The sequence below is a fragment of the Nothobranchius furzeri genome, unplaced genomic scaffold (assembly GCF_043380555.1).
Source record: "Nothobranchius furzeri strain GRZ-AD unplaced genomic scaffold, NfurGRZ-RIMD1 Scf046, whole genome shotgun sequence".
In the NCBI taxonomy this organism is placed as follows: Eukaryota; Metazoa; Chordata; class Actinopteri; order Cyprinodontiformes; family Nothobranchiidae; genus Nothobranchius; species Nothobranchius furzeri.
The window spans coordinates 125738-132623 of record NW_027223063.1 but is presented as its reverse complement, the minus strand read 5'-3'; positions in this window follow the sequence as shown (position 1 = coordinate 132623).

The window sequence follows — 6886 nt, the reverse complement described above, 5'->3', positions numbered from 1 at the left end:
TTGAGTTGGAAGTGATCTGAACGTTTCATGATGATCGCACATTCCTATAGGGGGTCAAACCATGTCCCAAAGGTCACCGGGCCTGGTGTCACTTTAAAGTAGTCCAATTACACCTTTGAGGGCTTATAACTTGGCTTCTGAATATCCTAGAGAGATCAGGTTTGTTTAAATGTACTCCAATCAACAGCCCCTACAAGCCCAAAAAGGAATGGAGTCATTAGCACTTATGGTTTTTAAATGGCACCCAGAATTATGTTGCACGAAACACCATTTCACATCATTCTGGGTTCATTTGTGTGAAAACAAGGTCCAATCAGGCTGAAATGTTACAGGAAGGTAGAATCTATTGAGTTGTAAGTGATCTGAACGTTTCAAGATGGTAGCCCTTTCCTAAGGGGGTCAAACCATGTCCCAAAGGTCACCGGATCTGGTGTCAATTTAAAGAAGTAGTCCAGTTACACATTTGTGGGCTTATAACTTGGCTTCTGAATGTCCTAGAGAGATCAGGTTTGTTTTAGTGTACTCCAATCAACAGCCCCTACAACCACAAAAAGGAATGGAGTCATTAGCACTTATGGTTTGTAAATGGCACCCAGAATTATGTTGCACGAAGCACAATTTCACATCATTCTGGGTCCATTTGTGTGAAAACAAGGTCCAATCAGGCTGACACGCTACAAGAAGGTAGAATCTATTGAGTTGTAAGTGATCTGAACGTTTCAAGATGATCACACATTCCTAAAGGGGGTAAAACCATGTCCCAAAGGTCACCGGGCCTGGTGTCACTTTAAAGAAGTAGTCCAGTTACACCTTTGTGGGCTTATAACTTGGCTTCTGAATGTCCTAGAGAGGTTAGGTTTATTTTAGTGTACTCCAATCAACAGCCCCTACAACCACAAAAAGGAATGGAGTCATTAGCACTTATGGTTTGTAAATGGCACCCAGAATTATGTTGCACGAAGCACAATTTCACATCATTCTGGGTTCATTTGTGTGAAAACAAGGTCCAATCAGGCTGAAACGTTACAGGAAGGTAGAATCTATAAGGTTGTAAGTGATCTGAACGTTTCATCATGATAGCACTTTCCTAAGGGGGTCAAACCATGTCCCAAAGGTCACCAGGCCTGGTGTCACTTTAAAAAAGTAGTCCAGTTACACATTTGTGGGCTTATAACTTGGCTTCTGAATGTCCTAGAGAGGTTAGGTTTGTTTTAGTGTACTCCAATCAACAGCCCCTACAACCACAAAAAGGAATGGAGTCATTAGCACTTATGGTTTGTAAATGGCACCCAGAATTATGTTGCACGAAGCACAATTTCACATCATTCTGGGTCCATTTGTGTGAAAACAAGGTCCAATCAGGCTGAAACGTTACAAGAAGGTAGAGTCTATTGAGTTGTAAGTGATCTGAACGTTTCATGATGATAACACTTTCCTAACGGGGTCAAACCATGTCCCAAAGGTCACCGGATCTGGTGTCAATTTAAAGAAGTAGTCCAGTTACACATTTGTGGGCTTATAACTTGGCTTCTGAATGTCCTAGAGAGATCAGGTTTGTTTTAGTGTACTCCAATCAACATCCCCTACAACCTCAAAAAGGAATGGAGTCATTAGCACTCATGGTTTTTAAATGGCACCCAGAATTATGCTGCACAAAGCACAATTTCACATCATTCTGGGTTCATTTGTGTGAAAACAAGGTCCAATCAGGCTGAAACGTTACAGGAAGGTAGAATCTATTGAGTTGTAAGTGATCTGAACGTTTCATGATGATAGCTCTTTCCTAAGGGGGTCAAACCATGTCCCAAAGGTCACCTGATCTGGTGTCAATTTAAAGAAGTAGTCCAGTTACACATTTGTGGGCTTATAACTTGGCTTCTGAATGGCCTAGAGAGATCAGGTTTGTTTTAGTGTACTCCAATCAACAGCCCCTACAACCACAAAAAGGAATGGAGTCATTAGCACTTATGGTTTTTAAATGGCACCCAGAATTATGTTGCACGAAGCACAATTTCACATCATTCTGGGTTCATTTGTGTGAAAACAAGATCCAATCAGGCTGAAACGTTACAGGAAGGTAGAATCTATTGAGTTGTAAGTGATCTGAACGTTTCAAGATGATAGCACTTTCCTAAGGGGGTCAAACCATGTCCCAAAGGTCACCGGGCCTGGTGTCACTTTAAAGAAGTAGTCCATTTACACCTTTGATGGCTTATAACTTGGCTTCTGAATGTCCTAGAGAGATCAGGTTTGTTTTAGTATACTCCAATCAACAGCCCCTACAACCCAAAAAGGAATGGAGTCATTAGCACTTATGGTTTTTAAATGGCACCCAGAATTATGTTGCACGAAGCACAATTTCACATCATTCTGGGTTCATTTGTGTGAAAACAAGGTCCAATCAGGCTGAAACGTTACAGGAAGGTAGAATCTATTGAGTTGTAAGTGATCTGAACGTTTCATGATGATAGCACTTTCCTAAGGGGGTCAAACCATGTCCCAAAGGTCACCGGATCTGGTGTCAATTTAAAGTAGTCCAGTTACACATTTGTGGGCTTATAACTTGGCTTCTGAATGTCCTAGAGGAATCAGGTTTGTTTTAGTGTACTCCAATCAACATCCCCTACAACCTCAAAAAGGAATGGAGTCATTAGCGCTCATGGTTTTTAAATGGCACCCAGAATTATGCTGCACAAAGCACAATTTCACATCATTCTGGGTTCATTTGTGTGAAAACAAGGTCCAATCAGGCTGAAACATTACAGGAAGGTAGAATCTATTGAGTTGTAAGTGATCTGAACGTTTCATGATGATAGCTCTTTCCTAAGGGGGTCAAACCATGTCCCAAAGGTCACCGGATCTGGTGTCAATTTAAAGAAGTAGTCCATTTACACATTTGTGGGCTTATAACTTGGCTTCTGAATGTCCTAGAGAGATCAGGTTTGTTTTAGTGTACTCCAATCAACAGCCCCTACAACCACAAAAAGGAATGGAGTCATTAGCACTTATGGTTTTTAAATGGCACCCAGAATTATGTTGCACGAAGCACAATTTCACATCATTCTGGGTTCATTTGTGTGAAAACAAGATCCAATCAGGCTGAAACGTTACAGGAAGGTAGAATCTATTGAGTTGTAAGTGATCTGAACGTTTCAAGATGATAGCACTTTCCTAAGGGGGTCAAACCATGTCCCAAAGGTCACCGGATCTGGTGTCAATTTAAAGTAGTCCAGTTACACATTTGTGGGCTTATAACTTGGCTTCTGAATGTCCTGGAGCGATCAGGTTTGTTTTAGTGTACTCCAACCAACAGCCCCTACAACCACAAAAAGGAATGGAGTCATTAGCACTTATGGTTTTTAAATGGCACCCAGAATTATGTTGCACGAAGCACCATTTCACATCGTTCTGGGTTCATTTAGGTGAAAACAAGGTCCAATCAGGTTGAAATGTTACAGGAAGGTAGAATCTCTTGAGTTGTAAGTGATCTGAACGTTTCATGATGATAGCACTTTCCTATGGGGGTCAAACCATGTCCCAAAGGTCACCGGATCTGGTGTCAATTTAAAGAAGCAGTCCAGTTACACCTTTGTGGGCTTATAACTTGGCTTCTGAATGTCCTAGAGAGGTTAGGTTTGTTTTAGTGTTCTTTAATCAACAGCCCCTACAACCACAAAAAGTAATGGAGTCATTAGCACTTATGGTTTGTAAATGGCACCCAGAATTATGTTGCACAAAGCACAATTTCACATCATTCTGGGTTCATTTGTGTGAAAACAAGGTCCAATCAGGCTGAAACGTTACAGGAAGGTAGAATCTCTTGAGTTGTAAGTGATATGAGCGTTTCATGATGATAGCTCTTTCCTAAGGGGGTCAAACCATGTCCCAAAGGTCACCGGATCTGGTGTCAATTTAAAGAAGTAGTCCAGTTACACATTTGTGGGCTTATAACTTGGCTTCTGAATGTCCTAGAGAGATCAGGTTTGTTTTAGTGTACTCCAATCAACAGCCCCTACAACCACAAAAAGAAATGGAGTCATTAGCACTTATGGTTTTTAAATGGCACCCAGAATTATGTTGCACTAAGCACAATTTCACATCATTCTGGGTTCATTTGTGTGAAAACAAGATCCAATCAGGCTGAAACGTTACAGGAAGGTAGAATCTATTGAGTTGTAAGTGATCTGAACGTTTCAAGATGATAGCACTTTCCTAAGGGGGTCAAACCATGTCCCAAAGGTCACCGGATCTGGTGTTAATTTAAAGAAGTAGTCCAGTTACACATTTGTGGGCTTATAACTTGGCTTCTGAATGTTCTGGAGCGATCAGGTTTTTTTAGTGTACTCCAGCCAACAGCCCCTACAACCACAAAAAGGAATGGAGTCATTAGCACTTATGGTTTTTAAATGGCACCCAGAATTATGTTGCACGAAGCACAATTTCACATCATTCTGGGGTCATTTGTGTGAAAACAAGGTCCAATCAGGCTGAAACGTTACAGGAAGGTAGAATCTATTGAGTTGTAAGTGATCTGAACGTTTCATGATGATAGCACTTTGCTAAGGGGGTCAAACCATGTCCCAAAGGTCACCGGATCTGGTGTCACTTTAAAGAAGTAGTCCAGTTACACATTTGTGGGTTTATAACTTGGATCCTGAATGTCCTAGAGAGATCAGGTTTGTTTTAGTATACTCCAATCAACAGCCCCTACAACCACAAAAAGGATCGGAGTCATTAGCACTTATGGTTTGTAAATGGCACCCAGAATTATGTTGCACGAAGCACAATTTCACATCATTCTGGGTCCATTTGTGTGAAATCAAGGTCCAATCAGGCTGAAACGCTACAAGAAGGAAGAATCTATTGAGTTGTAAGTGATCTGAACGTTTCATGATGATCGCACATTCCTATAGGGGGTCAAACCATGTCCCAAAGGTCACCGGGCCTGGTGTCACTTTAAAGTAGTCCAATTACACCTTTGAGGGCTTATAACTTGGCTTCTGAATATCCTAGAGAGATCAGGATTGTTTAAATGTACTCCAATCAACAGCCCCTACAAGCCCAAAAAGGAATGGAGTCATTAGCACTTATGGTTTTTAAATGGCACCCAGAATTATGTTGCACGAAGCACCATTTCACATCATTCTGGGTTCATTTGTGTGAAAACAAGGTCCAATCAGGCTGAAATGTTACAGGAAGGTAGAATCTATTGAGTTGTAAGTGATCTGAACGTTTCAAGATGGTAGCCCTTTCCTAAGGGGGTCAAACCATGTCCCAAAGGTCACCGGATCTGGTGTCAATTTAAAGAAGTAGTCCAGTTACACATTTGTGGGCTTATAACTTGGCTTCTGAATGTCCTAGAGAGATCAGGTTTGTTTTAGTGTACTCCAATCAACAGCCCCTACAACCACAAAAATGAATGGAGTCATTAGCACTTATGGTTTGTAAATGGCACCCAGAATTATGTTGCACGAAGCACAATTTCACTTCATTCTGGGTCCATTTGTGTGAAAACAAGGTCCAATCAGGCTGAAACGCTACAAGAAGGTAGAATCTATTGAGTTGTAAGTGATCTGAACGTTTCAAGATGATCACACATTCCTAAAGGGGGTAAAACCATGTCCCAAAGGTCACCGGGCCTGGTGTCACTTTAAAGAAGTAGTCCAGTTACACCTTTGTGGGCTTATAACTTGGCTTCTGAATGTCCTAGAGAGGTTAGGTTTATTTTAGTGTACTCCAATCAACAGCCCCTACAACCACAAAAAGGAATGGAGTCATTAGCACTTATGGTTTGTAAATGGCACCCAGAATTATGTTGCACGAAGCACAATTTCACATCATTCTGGGTTCATTTGTGTGAAAACAAGGTCCAATCAGGCTGAAACGTTACAGGAAGGTAGAATCTATTGAGTTGTAAGTGATCTGAACGTTTCATCATGATAGGACTTTCCTAAGGGGGTCAAACCATGTCCCAAAGGTCACCAGGCCTGGTGTCACTTTAAAGAAGTAGTCCAGTTACACATTTGTGGGCTTATAACTTGGCTTCTGAATGTCCTAGAGAGGTTAGGTTTGTTTTAGTGTACTCCAATCAACAGCCCCTACAACCACAAAAAGGAATGGAGTCATTAGCACTTATGGTTTGTAAATGGCACCCAGAATTATGTTGCACGAAGCACAATTTCACATCATTCTGGGTCCATTTGTGTGAAAACAAGGTCCAATCAGGCTGAAACGTTACAAGAAGGTAGAGTCTATTGAGTTGTAAGTGATCTGAACGTTTCATGATGATAACACTTTCCTAACAGGGTCAAACCATGTCCCAAAGGTCACCGGATCTGGTGTCAATTTAAAGAAGTAGTCCAGTTACACATTTGTGGGCTTATAACTTGGCTTCTGAATGTCCTAGAGAGATCAGGTTTGTTTTAGTGTACTCCAATCAACATCCCCTACAACCTCAAAAAGGAATGGAGTCATTAGCACTCATGGTTTTTAAATGGCACCCAGAATTATGCTGCACAAAGCACAATTTCACATCATTCTGGGTTCATTTGTGTGAAAACAAGGTCCAATCAGGCTGAAACGTTACAGGAAGGTAGAATCTATTGAGTTGTAAGTGATCTGAACGTTTCATGATGATAGCTCTTTCCTAAGGGGGTCAAACCATGTCCCAAAGGTCACCGGATCTGGTGTCAATTTAAAGAAGTAGTCCAGTTACACATTTGTGGGCTTATAACTTGGCTTCTGAATGGCCTAGAGAGATCAGGTTTGTTTTAGTGTACTCCAATCAACAGCCCCTACAACCACAAAAAGGAATGGAGTCATTAGCACTTATGGTTTTTAAATGGCACCCAGAATTATGTTGCACGAAGCACAATTTCACATCATT